General features: G+C 45.9%; 1 protein-coding gene across 6 annotated transcripts in view; it reads left to right on the top strand.

Moving 5' to 3' along the window:
- Positions 1-19,407, top strand: part of SEMA6A (semaphorin 6A) — a 221,121-nt gene that overhangs the window by 56,407 nt on the left and 145,307 nt on the right. The window contains exon 1 of one of the 6 annotated variants that reach the window (XM_061624552.1): positions 14,738-18,907. The exons of the other annotated variants lie outside the window; for them this stretch is intronic. The gene's annotated coding sequence lies outside the window, so the exon portion shown is untranslated. Of the gene's footprint in view, positions 1-14,737; positions 18,908-19,407 lie in introns of those variants that run through there. 6 annotated transcript variants of the gene reach the window in all.

The following is a 19,407-nucleotide window of genomic DNA, read 5'->3' as shown; positions in this document are numbered from 1 at the left end:
CCCAGGATTCTTTGGGGGAAGCCATGACTGTCTACAGTGAAATCAAGGTCTGGTGTGGGTGTGGCCACCTGATTAGCCAAGCCCAGCATCTGCGAGTGTGGCTTTTAGAACACTGACAGTTGGTTCTTACTGAGCATGCCCAGCCTTATCATTGAGTTCCATGCTAAATTTCTTAAATTAATTAAAAATCAGCCAGACATTTTTTTAACTTTTAAACTGCAGAAGATTAAGATCAGAGTAATGGGCAATGTCTGTAATAGGATTACAGGTACTCTGTGATTTTTAATTAATTTCAACAAATTATGAGAACTCTGACACAAAGTCCAAAAGGGGTCTGGTTTTTCTCTCTCTTTTTACGCTTTGAACCCTTGATTCTGTCTGTTTTGTGTATCACCATGAATATTGAGAGGGTTGTTAAGCAAGTGTTTCTGAGTTCGGGACTATAAGTTTTGTAAGGTTTTGTTTTGAAATGAGCTTATGGGAACCATCAGAATGGCATGGGGGGTATTTTCAATTTAACATTATGGATTGCGAAAAATCCATGCTGACTATAGTATACAGCCACTCTTGTGGCTGTATAATTTCAGTCTCTTAGCTGCAGAGCTGGCCCCAAGCATGCCAGGTCCCTTGGGCATCTGCTTGCCCTGGGACCTGGTGTGTGCATGTGCATGTATGCACACCTCCACCCCCCGCACACGCCCCCACCTACCTGTCTCCTGTCTTTTAGCATTGCCATTAACCAAGATGGCAGCCACGGTTTCCCTGAGGGGATGAAACCTCTGCCGCCATCTTGGTTGATGGCACGCGTGTGTGCTACGCGTGCACATCTCTGCCATCAACCAAGATGACAGCAAGGGCTTCAGCACCTTAGGGAAACCTCAGCCGCCAACTTCATTAAGGCAATGCTAAAAGGCAGGAGACAGGAAGGTAGGGCGAGGGAATAGCGGGCAGGCAGAAGCTCCTGCCCTGCGATCCGCGGCAGCAATCATGCCGTGGATTGTGGAAGGGATGCGGAGGGGCCCCTCAGAGGCCGCTGTATCCCCAGGGTCCCTCAGCCAGGGCCCCATCTGGCCACCCATTTGAACCGGCCCTGCTTAGCTGCTTTGCTACACACAACTCTTATGCTCAGTGAGATTCTTGTGGACCATCTGCCTCTAGCAGTTAAGGATATTGAGAAACTGGAATGTGTCAAGAGGAGGGCAGCAAAGATGGCGAGGCACATGGAAAAGCTGTTAGGAAAATTTTAAGGAGCTGGGAAAGTTTAGACGGAGCAGCAGAAGCAGAGACAATTAAGAGGCAATAATGAAAGCCATCTTCCAATGTTTGAGAGGCTGTCATCCATAAGATAAAGTGAATTTGCTTTCTTTCGCTCCAGAAGATAGGACCCAAACCAGTGGGTTAAAAGTACAAGAAGAAAACATTTAGTCTATCATTATGAAGAATGTCCTGATGGCATGAGCTATTTGGCAGTGAAACAGACTGCCTCAGAAGGTGGGCTCTTCATCATTAAGGTTTTACAACAGAAGCTGGATGGCCACCTGTCAGAGATGCTCTAACTCGATTGCATTGGTACGGGTTGGATTAGATGACATTTGTGGTTTCTCCCAACTCTTATGATTCGAACTAGCATGATAAACTTTTGAATTTCAAGTGCCAGTTGGTTTAAGACATTTTATCTAAGATTTTGGCAAGTTTTCTGCTCATGAGCAGCTATCTATTATTTATGTGATCTGTTAAGATCTGTTCTCTGCCCATACTATGTGGATGTCCTTTACCAGTGATACTGTGAACTTACTCTGGATAAAGATAGCTGCTGAGTTTGTGTTCAAGAGGCCTACCATAGGCTACAACTAGTGAAGAAACCATTTCCTCTGTAGAAGGAAGACAGAAGCTGGATTCTCTCAGAATATCTCTCGTGTAAATAATGGATAGCAGGTTTGTGTGGGTGGGCTTAACTAAATAGAAGCAAGTCAATAATGGATATATAAGTTTGCAATACAGAGTTAGTACTGTGTGAAGGAAGTAAGAAATAGAACCATTAAGTTATGACTTGGAAGGGTCACCAGGCATGGAATACAACTGGAGGCTAAATACATTATGAAGATCTGCGATCAGGTCTCTCCATGCTTAGATTTTTACTTAAAAGAAGCCATTGGAAGCCCCTCCAAATTTGATCAAAGCAGCAGTTCTGGGGATGGGGGGTGGTCCCTAAAAGTTTCCCTCTACACCATGTTCTTGATCTAAGGTTGCATTCCTAAACAAGTTTATCTGGGAGTTAGCCCCATGGAATATGACAAAGGACTTATCTGGCAGTGTGGGTAACCAGACTCAGGTTCCTTTATATTTTTTTACTTAGTGGGCCTAATAGCAACTTTGTGGGCAATCAGTAAAATGGCATGGGAAAAAGTTACACCTTTCTTCCCCAGCATGCTGCTCTGATCCAATTTGGAGCTCTCTCCCAGTAGCTTTTTCTAAGGAAAAATTAAAACATCAGGATATCTGACCACAGGCTTCCCATTTAACCTATAATTTGGCCCAGAGTTCAGGCATATGTAGTGATTCAGAGTATATGTACAGAGCTATGCAGATGCCTTGGGAGTGAAAAGACTGCAAGGCACTTACAGGGAAATGCAGGATTATTTGGTGGTAAGGCATTACTAACAATTTGAAAGCTAGTTTTCCATTCTGCCTGCAACCACCTGTGCAAACGTGGGTGGATCACCTTGGCTACAGTCCAACAGAGGGTTATCCAGCTGTTAGTGCAGTACTTTATTTCCATTTTTTTACTGCAGCAGTAAAGTTAAATACTTTTTATGGATATATAAGCATCAGGTTGTTGTCCTTTGTTCACAAGTTGTAAAAAAGATATGTGGTATTTAGAAACAGTCGGTGAATAAATTATTGCAAAAATAATTAGATGTTCTTACAAATGATGGCCATAAAATAAGACAGAGGTGCATGTACAAAGAAGTGCACATGGTTTTACACTTATGTGACAGTGCAATATATAGAATTGCAGGACGGTGGTCTGGAAGCATCTCATGTTGTAGCGCTGATGCTCAGTCTATATGGGGAAAGGACAAGAGATCAATGGGAGTGCCATAGAAGCTACTCGGTGCTTTCTGAAAGATGCAAGTAAAGTAAATATATCGATTAGAATCTGTTGTTGCAGTGGTATCATGTAATCCTTTTATAAAAGATTTTGTCCTGCATAAGTGGAAAATAAAACTAACTATTTCACTCACTAGCCACACTAGCCACTAACAGTCAAACATAAGATATGAGCTTACCCAGGTTCTGATATCATGTGCACTTTTTAGTTGAGTATATGTACTTCCCTCCACATCCCAACCATCTTTTCACTGGATGTGTTGCCTTTTTCCCTGATCTAATATCTTCCTCATTCCTTCCTTGCCAATATTGGATGTCTTTAACATTAATGTTCTTCTGTCACCCTGACCCTTTCTTCATTCTAATGATACCAGTGCCTCCCTGTTGGCCACCCAGTTGGCAGGCCTACTGGCCCCTTATTTACACTCCAAATCCAGAGAAACAGGAAGATCAGACAGTATCAATAGAGGAGCAGAGAACTTAATTGGCTTATACTTCTCACATGATCTGGATGACCTTGGGCCAGTCACTACCTCTCAGCTCAGAGGAAGGCAATGGTAAACCACCTCTGAATACAGCTTACCATGAAAACCCTATTCACTGGGTTGCCGTAAGTCGGGATCAACTTGAAGGCAGTCCATTTCCTTTCATTGTCTGAAAATGCTGTTGTCTGTTGATCTCATAGGAATATCAGAAGCTGCATTGTACCAGGTCAGACCATTGGTCCATCTAGCTCAGTACTGTCTACTCTTACTGGCAGTAGCTCTCCAGGGTTTCAGACAGGTAATGTGTCCCAGCTGTACCTGGAAACACCGGGGATTGAACCAGGGACCTTCGGCATGCAAGGCAGATGCTCTGCCACTGAGCTACAGCCCTTCTCAAGGAAGTGAGGACTTCTCACTACTGATGCTGCAGTTAATTGCAATGTTCTTATGCAAAACGACAGGATTTTTTATGCATTTTCAACATTTCCAATTCTCAAATAACTTGAAAGCCCACTTCCTTCCTTCCAAAGAGATGGCTCTTCTGAATCACGAAAGAAAAAGTAATCATCATCAGACCTTAGATCACCAGCATTGCAAAGAATCTTAATTGGCTTTTCCATACCATTTTTGATTATCTAAATCCTGCCTAATATATAGCAGCTTTTGCTTTGCTCACTCCATTTTTTTAAAAGCTGCCATGGCGCCTCTGACTGAAATGGTACTGTGAAATATTGCTTGTATCTGTGCTGTGGCTCTCTGTGTTGCTTATCCTATTGTTGCCAACATAGCAGCAATAAATCATGTCATATAAGACAGTTGAAACTTTCTGATCTGAGAGGAATTATTCCTCTGACTTGACCAAAGTGTTTGGCAAAACTCCCATTACCATGAATGGAACCATCTTTTCTCTCTGAACAAGGTTTTTCAAGATATTTATTCAAACCTTTTGCTGTATTAAGAGATTTGTCCTTTTGATAGCATTGAGTTGCTACACAGCTCTTGGTCTTTTATTTTATCTAACCATTGACGTAAGTAAGAACACAGCTGGAAATGACCTATTGATTTTAGTTGACACCAAAGATAGCATCAGAATGAAAAGCAGGAGGTAATTTCTTGATTGAAAATAACCCAACAAAAATGAGGACAAAACTATGCAGTCGAGGGGAGAAATGGGGGGACAGGCATAATCTTGTTCCCTGCTTTGGTGCATAAATTCATGGGGATTTCATTAAATACAGGTAAAGGAAGGAAAGCTTTTCAGTGCATTAACAAAGTATGCAATCTGAAAAGCAGCTCTGAAGGAGAAAAGACGTTTTACTCCATAAAGGTGCTCCAGTTACAGCGGGCACTTAGTCAAACCTGTCTTTGTTGCCTTTGAAAGGAACAATTTATAGCCCATTTTGCTAAAAGATGGAGACGTATGTCTCTCTTTTGTTTTGTGTACACAACTCTTTTTGATCTTTGACCACATGAAGTGCTGTCTACCTGAAACATATCTCCTTTTACTATGTCTTAATTTATGAGAGCTCACATTTATTAGCTCGCTCAAACATGCCAATCATTAATTACAAGCAGAGAGAAGAAACTTGTAAACAGAAATGAGCAGAAGTTATAATATCTGTGGTTACCATACACCTTTAAGCTTGGAAGGTTAAAGATTAAAAACATGAACCTGGCCAATTCTTTAAGGTGGGTGTTTTTGGGCAGAGAGGTGTAGGGAAATGTCCCAGTTTTGACTTTGCAGCTCTGAAAGAAACTATTTAAATTGTGTGGGTGATAACCAAATAGATATTCTTAGTGCTTCTGCACTAGTGGGAGGCATCCACTCATAGAAGAGGAAGTGAGACAATTTTTGTTGAATTTCCCTCTTCCAGCATTCCCCCCAAAATCTGTTTTGGATGGTCCCCCAAGCATCCAGAACAGATTTGTAGGAATGCTGGGGGCTGCCACGAAAGGGAAATTCAGGGAAAAGTGCCTTCTTTCCTCTTCTATGACAGCATGCCTTCTGCTGGACCAAAAGCCCTTGCTTGGGCTTGTGCAAGGACTCCAGTTGGATATCACCCTATATCTTTCCTCATAATTGTTTATTGGGTTTTGTTTTTGTGTTTACTTCTCATACATAAGAGAAGACAGGTGAGGAGGGCAACAGGAATGTTAACAGAGAAAATGGATATGGATTATTTTTAGGAGACATATAAATGATCCATGCAGGAACTAATTAGGTTTTACTGTGATTATCTTGGTCATGTTCTTTCATCTTACTAGGGGTTATGTGGCATCCCTCTTAAAAATTTTCCAGGCCTTTGTCCCCCCTCACCCACAATAGGCTATGCCTTCTAACCACCACCAGTTTTGCTGCCATCAGGATCTTTATCTTAGGCCCAAATACACCTCAGATGTGTGAGAATTTATGTGTGAATACCACTGATATATGCCTTTACCCTCCCTTGGTAATGTAGCCAAGTCTTAAGGTAGAGACACACTTACTGTTGTGTTGGTTCCAGTGCATCTCCACATCTCTCTTTTGAACAGGGGGGCACACTATGCTAGTCAAACTCTACCCCCTTTTACTCTAAAACCTCGCTGGATCAGCTTGAGTGTTGTTTTTTTAAATTCAGCTTCAGACAGATTTCTCAACTGATTGATAGATCAACCTGTTTGCTTTCTAGATGTGGCCAACGGAAATGCTTTGCTGTAGGCTCAGGCACAACAAGTGATTAGCTCAACACTTTGCTGTGAGCAGTTCTGCAAGGTTTGAAGTCAGCAGTAGGGAAGGGAAGTGTTTCCAGCTGAGGGCAGAGCTGCTTCAAAACACAGCCAGAAAAACCATTCTCTCTGCTTTTTAAGTATCTAGTATGCCTACAGCCTTAGGCATGGGATGAAGAAAAAACAAATTATTTATTAATACAGTAAGTTACTATAATATAATAGAAGCTACTAATCCTACACTACTCTATTTAACTGAAATACCCAGTCCCTCAGTATCACTAACACTAAGCCCTGTACTCTAAATCCCCATCATATCCCACTACCCATAAACAAAGTCTAGCATTTCAGAATCAAATCCCTATCCAATGACAAACTGTCAAGCACTCAAATATGAACAGCCATCCCCCAGTCTTCAGCCAATCACACGCAGCACTCACCAACATTATAGGAGAAAGTTGCCAGATGCCTTCAGAGTAAGAGTCTGCAACTGGCAGAAGGCTGTCCCTCCCTGGGTGTGAGATTGGGTGTGTGTGTGTGTAGATGTGCCCTGTGTGAAAGTTATTGAGTGGGTCTGACTGTTCCCAATTCTCTCAGATGCCTACTGGGATAACTGGTTCAGATAGGCTTTGTTGGTGGGCTCTTGTTGTGTCCATATCAGGTGTTTAAGAGGAGTCTTAGTAAGGAGGAACATGAGTGATGCCACCTGAATTTCACTGTTCACGGGTAGAGGGTATAGCCAAGAGGAGGTGGTGAACTAACATAGAAGACAAGGGCAAGGCTATCTAAGCCTTGTTCCTCTCTTCCACTCCTCTCATGGATGGGTTCCTTGTTGCTCATCTGCTGTGCCTATGGCCTGTGTGTGCCAGATCAGTACACAATAAGGCCACACTCATCCATGATCTGATCATGGATGAAGGTGCTGATTTGGTATGCATTATCGAGACCTGGGTGGGTGAGCTGGGAGGAGATGATCTGACCCAGCTTTGCCCATCTGGATACTCAATGCAACACCAGCACAGGCTACCAGGACGGGGAGAGGAGTTGCTGTGGTCTACAGAACTTCCATCTCTGTCACCAGGCAACCACTTTGTCATGGAGCTGGCTATGAGGGCCTGCACCCTATGTCAGGCCAAGGAGACAGTAAACTAGGGTTGTTGCTGGTATACCTTCCACCCTGCTGCCCACAGCTTCTCTGACTGAGCTGGCAGAGGCCATCTTGGCTGTGGTATTGGAGAAGCCCAGAACAATAGTGCTGGGTGATTTCAATGTCCATGCGGAGGCTGCCTCTAGTGTTCCGGCTAAGGACTTCATGGCCTCCATGACAACCATGGGGCTGTCTTAAGTTGTCACTGGCCCAACACATAGGGCAGGGCACACCCTCGACTTGGTTTTTGCTCTAGATGGAGGAAGGGGTGGTCTGGAGATGGGGGGTGAAAGTAACCCCATTGTCATGGTCAGATCACTTCCTGGTGAAGTTTAAACGTATGGCTCCAATCCTCCCCTGCAGGGATGGTGGACAGATTAAGATGGTCTACCCCGAGAGACTAACGGAATCCACAGGATTCTTGAATGCCCTAGGGGAGTTCCCAGTAGATAGAGCAGTTGACGCTGTTGAAGCCCTTGTCACGCTGTGGAACAGCAAGGCACATCAGGCTCTTGACATGGTTGCCCCCGAGCTCTCTCTCTGGCATTGTGGAGCCCGGTTTGCATCTTGATACACCATTGAGCTAAGGGCAATGGAACAAGCTAGACAACGGCTAGAGCGCAAGTGGCGAAAGACATGCTGTGAGGCTGATCAGGCACAAGGAAAACATCATAACTGTGCCTACTTTGTGGTGGTGAGGGTGGCGAAGAAGGCCCACTTCTTTGCCTCCATTGCATCTCAAGTATCCATCCAGTGGAGCTTTTCTGTATTGTCAGGGGTATGTTGACATCAACTCCAGGAAATGGAGTTTTAGACCCATCTACATCTACTGTGAATCGTTTGCAAGGCAATTTGAAAGTTGCTCACCTCTGTAGCAATCTTGAAGCCCCATCTACATCTACTGTAGTCCCCAGTGAGGTGTCCAGTGCAACGTCTGTTGCAACTTCTTGGGATCGGTTTCAGTTGATGCAGCCTGATGACATGGATAAGGTGCTTGCTATGATGCGGCCAGCAACGTGTCCTCTCGACCCTTGCCCTTCTTGGCTTATTAAAGCTTACTGAGGGGGTTTGACCGAGTGGATCCAGGGTGTGGTCAACGAATTGTTGCAGGAGGGAGTGGTTCCAGACACCCTGAAAGAGGCAGTGATCCGACCACTCCTGAAAAAGCCCACCCTGGACCCATTGGTTTGTGATAACTATCACCCGGTCACAAATACCCCTTTTTTAAGGAAGGTGATCGAGAGGGTTGTGGCGCAGCAATTGCAAGTACTCTTGGATGAAACAGATTACCGTGACCCATTACAGTCTGGGTTCAGGTCTGGTTATGGGACTGAATCAGCTTTGGTTGCCCTGATGGATGACCTCTATCAGGAGAAGGACAGGGGGACTGTGACCCTGTTGTTCTTACTTGATCTCTCAGCGGTTTTTGATACCATTGACCATGGTATTCTTCTGGGCTGACTTGGTGAGCTGGGTTTTGAAGGCACTGTTTCACAGTGGTTCTGATCCTATCTCCAAGGTCGTTTTCAGAGAATAGAATTGATTGATTGTCTTTCAGCCCCCTGGCAGTTGTGCTGTGGGGTGCCGCAGGGTACCATCTTGTCCCCCATGCTGTTTAACATCTATATGAACCCTTGGGAGCAGTCATCGGGGGATGTGGAGCTAGGTGTCAGCAGTAAGCTTACAATACCCAGCTCTGTTTCCCTGTAACATCTGAATCAGGTGAGGCCGTGCAAGCCCCGGATCGCTGTCTGGACTCGGTGGTGGGCTGGATGAGGGCCAGTAATCTAAGTCTGAATCCTAGCAAGACAGAGGCACTGTGAGTTGGTGGTTCCCAAGTTTGGATAATTGGTCAGTTACCTGCTTTGGATGGGGTTGTACTCCCTCTGACAGAGCAGGTCTGTAGTGTGGGGGTGCTCATGGATCCATCTTTGTCACTAGAGGCCCAGGTAACCTCAGTGGCTAGGAATGCCCTTTACCAGCTTTGGCTGGTGAGACTGTTGCAGCCTTTTCTGGACCAGGATAGCCTTACCACTGTTGTTCATGCACTTGTGACCTCCAGGCTGGATTACTGTAATGCACTCTATGTGGGACTGCCCTTGAGGTTGGTCCGGAAGCTGCACCTAGTGCAAATTGCAGTGGCGAGACTGGTCACTGGGGCAAGGTATCACCAACATTTCACCCTGCTGCTGAATGAATTGCACTGGCTACATATTACCTATCAGGCTAAGTTCAAGGTTCTAGTTTTGCTGTACAAAGCCCTATACAACTTGGGACCAGGATACATGAAAGACCGTCTTACCCCTTATATACCCAGTCAATCACTGCGCTCTGCAAGTGAGGGCCTCCTGCAGATACCATCTTATCAGGAGGTCTGTTCCCCATAATATAGGGAACAGACCTTTAGTGTTGTAGCACCTACCCTTTGGAATTCCCGCCCCTTAAATATTAGATAGGCGCCATCTCTGTTACAGTAGGGCCCCGCTTATATGACGGGTTCCGTTCTGGACCCCCACCGTAAAGCGGAAATCGCCGTAAAGCGGAACTCTACTGATTTTAATGGGGCACATTGCGCAAAAATGATGCAAATATGACGCAAAAGCGGTAAAATCGGCTTTAAAACAGGGGAAGAAAGGCGCCGCATTAGTGGAATGCCGGGAAGCAGAGCCCGGGAAGCGGGGCCTACTGTATCTTTTCGGTGCCTACTGAAAACTTTCCTCTTTCAACAAGTCTTTTAAGTAGAGACCTTATCCCAGTCTTGCTTTTTAATGCGCTTTAAAGGTTTTATTGGATTTTTTTCTTATTTTGTAAAGGGTTGACTCCAGGTAGTGTGAATTCTATCATTCCATGTTTTCAGCCCCTCTTTGCCTATTTCCTCCAGTTAAGGAACAGCGTATGAGGGGAGCCAGAGGAGTGTATGCTGCCATGCTCCTTCTCATAGTCTCCCCACAGTTTCACATATTGTTGAGGAAGGAGTAAACAATGGCAGCTAATGATGAAGTGAGGAAGGTAATCAGAATGCCTGAGGGTATAGACCAGACTGAGTCTGGAGTTTTATGGGTGAATGGTTTGGGAAACAGAAACCAAATCATGTACTTTTTCACATCAGTGTACAAAATGATATTGCAACAGAATAAGCATTTGTAGAATAGGAGATTGCTTTCATTGTCTCTGAAGTTTGCTAAACGTTCATTGCATACTTACAAGGAACCTCAACTATGAACTGTTCATTTGGAATAACTCCTTTTAATAGACATCCACTTTCTGAGTTCTGACTCCATTATCGTGATTTAGGAAAAGGTTAAACTGATTTTGAGGTGAAGATTAATTAGATCAGAAAATTAATTTTATTTGCATACTGCGGTGGCAGAATTGTTTGCTTGTCCTGCACTTATAATTGCAGCGTTTTACATCTGGCAAGTGATGCAAAGCCATCCTGCTTTTGTGTTTGCCATCCTATTTCCTTATATGTGGCTTATTTTTATTTCCTCATAATAATGTATGCAAGCACAATGGATCCTAGAATTAGAATTGGTATGTCATTGGTATGAAGAAGGTATCAATTTGTCCAGTAAGGCTAGAATGTAGTTCAAGGGTTTGTGAGGTTTTATATGGCATTGGAGTTCCCACTATATCCTGCATCAATATTCTTAAGGCTTTTCATATGGACCAAGCTCCATCTTTAGGTGTCCCACTTGAAAATTACCTTCTTACAGCTACTTATCTAATCTAAAATTCATTACAAGATGCAGGGCCGGTTCTAAAGGGTGGCCAGGTGGAGCACTGGCCCGATGGCCTCTGAAGCTACAGGGGGCCCCTCAGCCGCCCCTCTGCTCCCCTTCCATGATCCGTGCCCCCCCCACACCCCCACCTACCTGTCTGCTGTCTTTTACTATTGCCCTTAACGAAGATGGCGGCCGCGGTTTCCCTAAGGTACTGAAGCCCCTGCCGCCATCTTAGTTGATGGCAGAGATGCATGTGTGTAGCGTAATGTTTAATCTGTCATAGGTACAGTAAACATTCCGATATTGACTCAGTTTTGGTATTGGAAATTGTGTTTGCAAAGGGATTCTGTTCTGGTTTTAGAGACAAAAGGGATAAATAGTAGCCTTAAGGCTGAGAGAGATTGAACGTAGAAAAACTAAGGCAAATGAAAAATTAGGATATTATAATAATCCAATAAATGTCCATGCCATCCATACTGTCTTTTTAAAGTGCATACCAAACCTTAAGTGACACAAAATAGCTATAATTGTCTATTATTATATTACATTTTCCTATCTATAAACATCAGAGGAATCATACAGTGGCCAATAAAATCAAAATGGGAAATTGGTATCTGAGCTGGAGAGGGGAGTCAGGGTTTTCTAGGCCACCTTTTTTTTATCTCCAAGTCAGTGAACTGATGCAAGTTAAACATACTGCAATGGCATCTGTCTGCTAGACCTTACCTACATGGTTCAGAAGCAAATACAACAATGAAAAGTGGGCTTATTAAAAAGAAAAGGAGAAATTAGCTTAGAAAAACAACAAATGAGTTGTAGACAGGGACAAATAATGGAAGAAAGAGATACAAAGTAATTGTTCTGTTCCACTGACACCACATCTTCAAAATATGCAGCAAAGCTATACTGGGTAGTTTACTATCCATGTAACTATCTGCTATTTCCACATCAGAACCAATCATATGTTTCTGTGGCTCTGACTTAGCATCACTGCCAACTTAACACCTAAAGCACTGGCTGACTAACACATTTGTTTCTGAAGTGGTAAGACCCACACCAGCTGACCTAGTATTTCATTGTCATGTGTGGGAGCCATTTGTATGAAATGGAATATAGATGTTTGAAATATTTTGCTGCTACTACCACCACCACCACCACTAATACTAATACTAATACTAACAAACAACAACAGCAACACTTCCTACTAATAATGCTGCTGCAGGAACAGTCCCCATGTGGAAAACTGCAATCTTAACATGACAAAGGACATGCTGCATCATGTAAATGGCTCCCTGGTGAAAATAAAGTAGCAAAGTCACAATGGATCAGCTTTTTCCATCTCAAAAATAAATTGCCCTTTCGTCTGTCTTGTTTATTGAGATAAGTTTCAGTTGATATCCAACACAGGGGAGCTGGTGCTGGATGTGACCAGATGCAAAATGAACACGGTCTCTTGCCAGGTGATGATGCCATCTGGAAGTATCTGGATCATCTGTTTTCTGTGCTTCCCTTTGGGAATGTGGGGTGCAGCTGGTTCATTTTCACATACTACATACACAAAAACTGATGTTTGATGTGGCTCCTTCAGAAAGGTACCACAATATTTCAAAATACATTTTTTTATTGCCACACAGGCTGTTCAACAGATCCAGGCACATGTAGACAATACTGGTTTTCTGTGTTCCTGACTCTCTGGTTTTTTACCTCTGCATGGCACTATGCCTGCATTATGGCTTTGGCAGATGATCCTGGCTGAAGAGCAATAGTGTAAATTATACCTTGTTTATCCTGCTAGTCCTTTCAGCTGCCTTTGATACTGCTGATTGTGAAGTGTTGGCTTTATAACTGTGATTTGACAGACATTCCTGTGAGCACTCTCAAGTGGTTTTACTTGTTCTCAGCATGCAGGAGTAAGAATAGTGATAGGAAACTAAACATCATTTCCTAAAGAGATACTCTGTGAAATTCTGATAGCTTCCATTGAATCCTCTCTTATGTGCAGTGCAATCCTATACATGTTTATTCAGAGGTAAGTCACACTATATTAAATGTAAATGTACTGCCTTCAAGTCGATTCTGATTTATGGCGACCCTATGAATAGGGTTTTCATGAGGCTGAGAGGCAGCGACTGGCCCAAGCTCACCCAATGAGCTTCGTGGCTATGGGGGGATTCAAACCCTGGTCTCCTAGGTCATAGTCCAACACCTTAACCACTACACCACACTAGCTCACACTATATTACTTCTTAGTATTTATGATTGGAGCCTTAGTGTGCAAGAACTGAGGCAGGGTTTAGCAGTGATGAGCCCCAGAACCTGATTTTAGTGTCAGAATTTAGGCCATTAACATCTGTAATGATAATGAAGAGTGTCTATGGAGTGAAAACCCACCTCCACATTAGCAATTAGGGGAAAGAGCTACCTGTTTAGAGGGAGTAACTTCTCACTGGCTTAGACCAGATAAATCTTGTTTTAGATGTTAAGCCGTTAAAACAATTTCTGTCTCTAATCCAAACCATGTCAGATAGACACGGTCCCAATATTCTGCCAATATTTGTGGTCTGCTCATGGTAAGGGATTGTTTTCAATGAACTTGCAGAAGCTGAGTCCAGAAAAGTCTGAAGTAATAATGGTCTGCAGGCTCAGGAGCTTTTGGCTGGTAAGAACGTCTGTCACTGTTGGGGATTAGACTCCACTGATTAATTAGGTTGATAGCTTTCGTGTGCTCTTTTTAGACCCATCAAACTTTTAGGGAAAATAGTGGCTCAGCTTTTATCACTTTCACCTGGAGAGAAAGCTTACAGACTCACTTGCAGGTTTGGAACTAACTGGTAACCATAATTCATGCCTTCATAATCATGAGGCTGGGCTCGATGTGATGTGTTTTTACTGATTTGCTGTGAGATTCTATCCAGTCTTTAATTTAGTGGCCCACTTTCTAATTGCACCAGGGTTTTGTGGATGGAAATTACTCATAAGTACCTTCTGGACACTTCAAGGAATGTGAAGTTGTTCTTATCCCCACCCCCAAAGTACATTCCAGCCTTTGACATTTATCAGGAACATTCTCTTGATGGTTCCATCTGTGTTCCTCATTTGAATAAAGAGTATAACTAGAAGATTATTGATTGTGCCACACTTACAGAACTTCCTTTCCCACAAGGTACCTCATGGCCAAGTCTGAAAATCTTTCAGGAAAAAATTAAAGAAGATTAAACAGGTAAAAAGTTATTTTGTCATATTGTTATGGTCACTTGCCATAAGGAAACACTGTGTATAAATTATGGACTGTGAGAATCTTGTCACACATTCAGGATTCTGGGCAGGCTTTCTGAGGCCAGGCTGACTGTGCGGCGGCGGCGAGCCCCCCCCCCAGCCTCATCGGGAGACAGAGAGGCAGCGGCGGCGAGGTGGCGCATAGGAGGCTTGGTGGCTGGCACCAAGGCCTACGGGGCGAGGCTTCTGGCCTTGGGAGGCCCTGCGGCGGCAGCGGCTGTGCAGTCATTATGAGGCAGCAGCGCAGGATCGGAGCCAGCAGCGGCGAGGACCACAGGCGAGACGGCCTTTGGCCGGCAATTTTTAAATTTAAATTTTAATTAACGCGGGGGTAGGTGGTGCATGACCCCAACCATCAACCCTTGCCGCGTGCAGGTCAATTAGGCTCCCCCCCTGGATAATTGGGTGCCGGGAGGGGGTATAGAATAAGCAGGCGGGCCCCTTCACAACGTTTTGAAATCACGTCGTTTGTAAGCGGGGCCCCAATCTCCCTCTCTAGACAGGGTTGGGCCAGGGAGACCCAAATCAACTAGATATGCCACCCAAGAAAGGACAAAGGGGGGCCAAAAGGGAAAGGAAAGGTCCCCAAAGTGGGGGGGAGATGCCCACCCCCAGCGGCGGTGGGGGCAAGGAGCGGGGAGGGGCCACCATGGGCGGCCATAAGTAGAGAGTGGCAGAGGCGCCATCCAGGGCAACAGAGTGGGTATAACAGGAGCCCTGCTGGATCAGGCCAGAGGCCTACCTAGTCCAGGGCTCTGTTCTCAAAATGGCCAACCAAATGCCCTGTATGGGAAGCTCGCAAGCAGGTCGTGAGCCATGGGCGTCCCCAACGGAATAATGCTCCCAGCTTTCATTTAAAAATAAAAATAGTACGTTTCTAGCATTTGTAGAACCTGAGACAAAACGTACAAGGGAAAACAAGTGAACAGGCAGAGGCTGATCTCTGGCAGCAGCATAGGGCCTAGTCCTCAGCATGTGCTGTCTGGGGTTATACTCTTTTCCCCTGCCTCCTTTCTCTCTAGATGCCCCTTTGTTCCAAGTTCTCTTTGCCATGCCAATTAGAGGGGGGGGCAGAGGCAAGATCAGTTGCCACCTCCTCCTCCTCATTTGCATTGTCTTCCGTGGCAGTTCAGTGCTCCTCATCCTTGCTGTTACACAGCCAGGCCTAGAGCAAGAGGGCAGGCGTGGCACTGGAGGCAGTGGCTACTGCTCCTTGCAACACTACTCACTTTCTGAGGCGCGAGAGCAGCAATTGCCCTGTGCCACCGGACTTCTGAGAAGGAGGTGTTGCTGTGCATGGCACAAAGTGGGGGGGAGGCATAGCAGACAACCACCCACCCACGCAATAGGGCTTGTAACTCCAAGGAGCTGCTGCTCCCAAGTAGTGTCTGTGAGTTTACCTGAGGCAGTGAGATCTTAGCAGCTGCCTTACAGTGCCAATCCCTGGGAAAAAAGGGTTGATGCTAGCACCATAGAATCATAGAGTGGGAAGGGGCCTTATAGGCCATCGAGTCCAACCCCCTGCTCACAGCAGGAAATACACAGCTAGAGCATCTCCCACAGATAGCTGTCCAGCCTCTGCTTGAAGACATCCAGCGAAGGGGATCCTGCCACCTCCCTAGGCAGTCGGTTCCATTGCCGAACTGCCTTTACTGTCATGAAGTTCCTTCTACTGTCCAATCTGAAGCTACGCTCCTGCAACTTAAAACCATTAGACCTAGCCCTACCCTCTGGGGCAGCAGAGAACAAATCTGTACCCTCCTTTATGTGACAACCCTTCAGGTACTTAAAGAGTGCAATCATGTCACCCCTCAGCCTTCTCTTCATCCTCGTTGCCCTCTTCTGAACGCGTTCTAACTTGTCTATATCTTTCTTAAAATGAGGCGCCCAGAACTGAACACAGTGTCCCAGATGAGGCCTGACTAATGCAGAATATAGTGGGACTATTGCTTCCCTCGACCTGGAAGCTATAGCTCTGTTTGTGCAGCCCAAAACCGCGTTTGCCCTTTTTGCTGCAGCATCACACTGCTGGGTCATGTTCAACGGATATGTGCAACAGGGAGATAGGAGGCAAGAGGCCTTCAAAAGGGTAAGAAGGAGCCACCGGCTGCTTAGGGACAGGTGTCCCTTCCCCAGTTAGACTCCGGGTACTATGAACTAGGTTAGCAGGCTACCCGGTTTAAGGGGAGGTTTGTTATGTTATGGTTTGCCTTTTGTTTCCCAGTCTCATACCCCAACTCCTGGCTGGCCTTCATGGCCTCCAACTCACGGCTGGCCCTCATGGCCTACAATCTTCACCCCGTTTAGTCATGGCAATAACAGCTGTGGTCAGAATGTACAGAAGTACACTTGGTCACGCCAGTCTTATTCAAAGGGGCAGGCAGTGAGGGGTCCACACTAGTTAGTCTAGGATCAGTGAGCTGCACGCATGGAGTGCTTCAGAGCCTTCCGTGAGGGGGCAGTCAGGAGACAAGTGGGCTCCTAAGCAGTGGGGCACTATCTGTCTGAGTGGATGTTCATAGGTATGGCAGCTTGTGGGAGGCATGTTAGCACCTGAGGTTTCAGCTTATAGTATGAAGGATCCTGCCCCGGTGTTCACATTTCTGTAACAAGATTGACTCTTGCCCAGGGCTGAAAGCTGCACAGGGGCAAGCTTGAACCGTCCCAGATGAGATCCTGGATTGGGACCATGAAGTGTTTCCTTTCGGCCCTCTTGATGTTAGGGGTCTTTTAATGGGGTTATTATGCTATGATGGGGCTTGAACACCCATACTACGAATTCAGGGTTATGGCTGCCTTATGCACCGACCTGGCCGTGTGGTTCCCTTTCCTGCGGTTGCAAGCCTGGATTCAGGAAGGGGTTTTAACTATGAATGTTACCTTTCATTAACTCTTTTCCGTGGTTGGAAGGCGACTTTTGGACAGAAGAGCTCATGGCCTGGGGTCGGGTCTCATAACTCTCTTATAATTAGGAACACTAGAATTCATGGCCCTTGCCTGTCCCGTTGTTCTGGGAGAAGTTTATGCAGGGAGTCAGAGAAGGCCATAAGCCTATCTATTGCCCTAGCATGATCACCAGCTATCAGAATGCAGAATAGGGCAGCAGGGGCAGTGTGAAGGGGGGCTAATCCTGTGAGCTGCGCGCTGGAATTCCCTTGGATTCAATGGGTTACATTGCCCCCAGCATGCTCGCCAGCTTCCAGAAACAGGTATTCAGGAATTCTGGGCCGGCAAGGGCTATATGCCAGAGTGGCCTTTCCGGTGACTCACCTGCTGATATTCCTGATAGACGGCACGGCATGAGAAGGGGCATGGCAGTGGGAACACTTAGAGGTAAGCTTTCTTAGCCAGGCTGGCGGTTTTTTCCCTATCCCCATCGACCCTTCTTGCTGGACATTTTATGGGTGTAGTGGACCAGTGGGAAACGGTCTGTTCCTTCAGTGAAGACCCAAGCTATTCCAGGCAGTGGCTCATACACTGTTTTGAGGCTTCCAGGAGAAAAGAGGTGGCGGCTGGCTCTACGTGAGACCTCTCTCGACATGCCCTCCAGTTTTGATGTTTCCAGGGAGGGGGGGTTGTGCTTGCTCAACGTGGAAGGTCTAGAACGGACCAGAGGTGTACCTCTGCCGAAGGATATTTATTCACCCAGGCTAATATGGACCCCCTAGCTATAGGCCATGCCCTCCAGTTTTGATGTTTCCAGGGAGGGGGGGTTATGCTTGCTCAACGTGGAAGGTCTAGAACAGACCAGAGGTGTACCTCTGCCGAAGGATATTTATTCACCCAGGCTAATCTGGACCCCCTAGCTATAGGCCATATATGCCTGTCTGGGTCAACAATACCAGTTTTGGCGTTAACAAAACAAGCATTGCAGGGGCTGGGGTATGACTCCTTCCAGTCTGGAACCTATGCAATTAAAATGGGAGCCGCTTCTATGGCAGCATGTTTTTGGTTTCCTCCCGGCACTGGTACAGGATGTGGGACTTTGGGCCTCTGATGCATATAATGGCTATATTCCCCCCCTTTTAGAGGGCAGGGGGATGCGGCATCCTCACGAACGAGCATTGTAAGGGCTGGGGTACGACACCTTACAGTTGGAACCTATTCATCTCGAATTGGGGCTGCTTTTACGGCAGCAGATTTTAGTTTCCCACAGGCACTGGTACAGGGCGTGGGACTTTGGTCCTCTGATGCGTACAAGGGCTATATTCCCCACTTTTAGAGGGCAAGGGAATGTAGCGGCCTCACAATCTTCATTGTTTTGACAGGTTGCTGGACAGGGATGGAGCAGATGCACATCATAATATGCGGCCACAGCATGGTCTTCTGGGCACCCTGGAGGGCAGCGAATTCGAGCATGGGCTCGCAGTTGGGCCTCAGTAGAGGGGCTGTTGTGCAGTGGCTGGACCGGCAAGGAATGCATGGAGAGTGGCTCCTACCCGCTCTGTTCCAGCAAGGTGTGGTGCAGATATTTCTGCAGGCAATGGTCATCCACCTCGGTGGTAATGACCGCGGCGTGAAGCAGGGCAAGGCCCTCAGCATACAGGCATGTAAGGACATGCAAGTGATAAGGCAGCGTTGGCCTTTGGTGCGTCTGATGTGGTCAGACATGGCGCGGCATATGGGATCCAGCTGGAATTGATCATGCATGGAAGAAGGTCAACCGGCAAATTCGGTGGGCTCTTCTTGGGCAGGGGGGGTTGGCCATTCCGCATCCCCGCATTCAGCACTGGAAGGGTGAACTGTACAGGGCCGATGGCGTTCACCTGTCTCATGCAGGTAACGACTTATTTTGGGTGACCTGCAGGGGTGTCTGCAAGAGATGTTTTTCGGCAGTGGGGTAAAGGGGGACTAAATAGAGATTTGTCCCCCTTTTGTGGCGGGAAGGTGCGGGAAGGGAAATAGGTAAGGACAGCTAGGTGGCCCCCTTAGGCACCTTTGGAGGTGATTGGCGGTT

This window comes from Rhineura floridana, chromosome 1, assembly GCF_030035675.1.
Source record: "Rhineura floridana isolate rRhiFlo1 chromosome 1, rRhiFlo1.hap2, whole genome shotgun sequence".
Lineage (NCBI taxonomy): Eukaryota > Metazoa > Chordata > Lepidosauria > Squamata > Rhineuridae > Rhineura > Rhineura floridana.
Note: the sequence above shows the minus strand (reverse complement) of the source record. Positions and strands in the feature narration are given on the sequence as shown.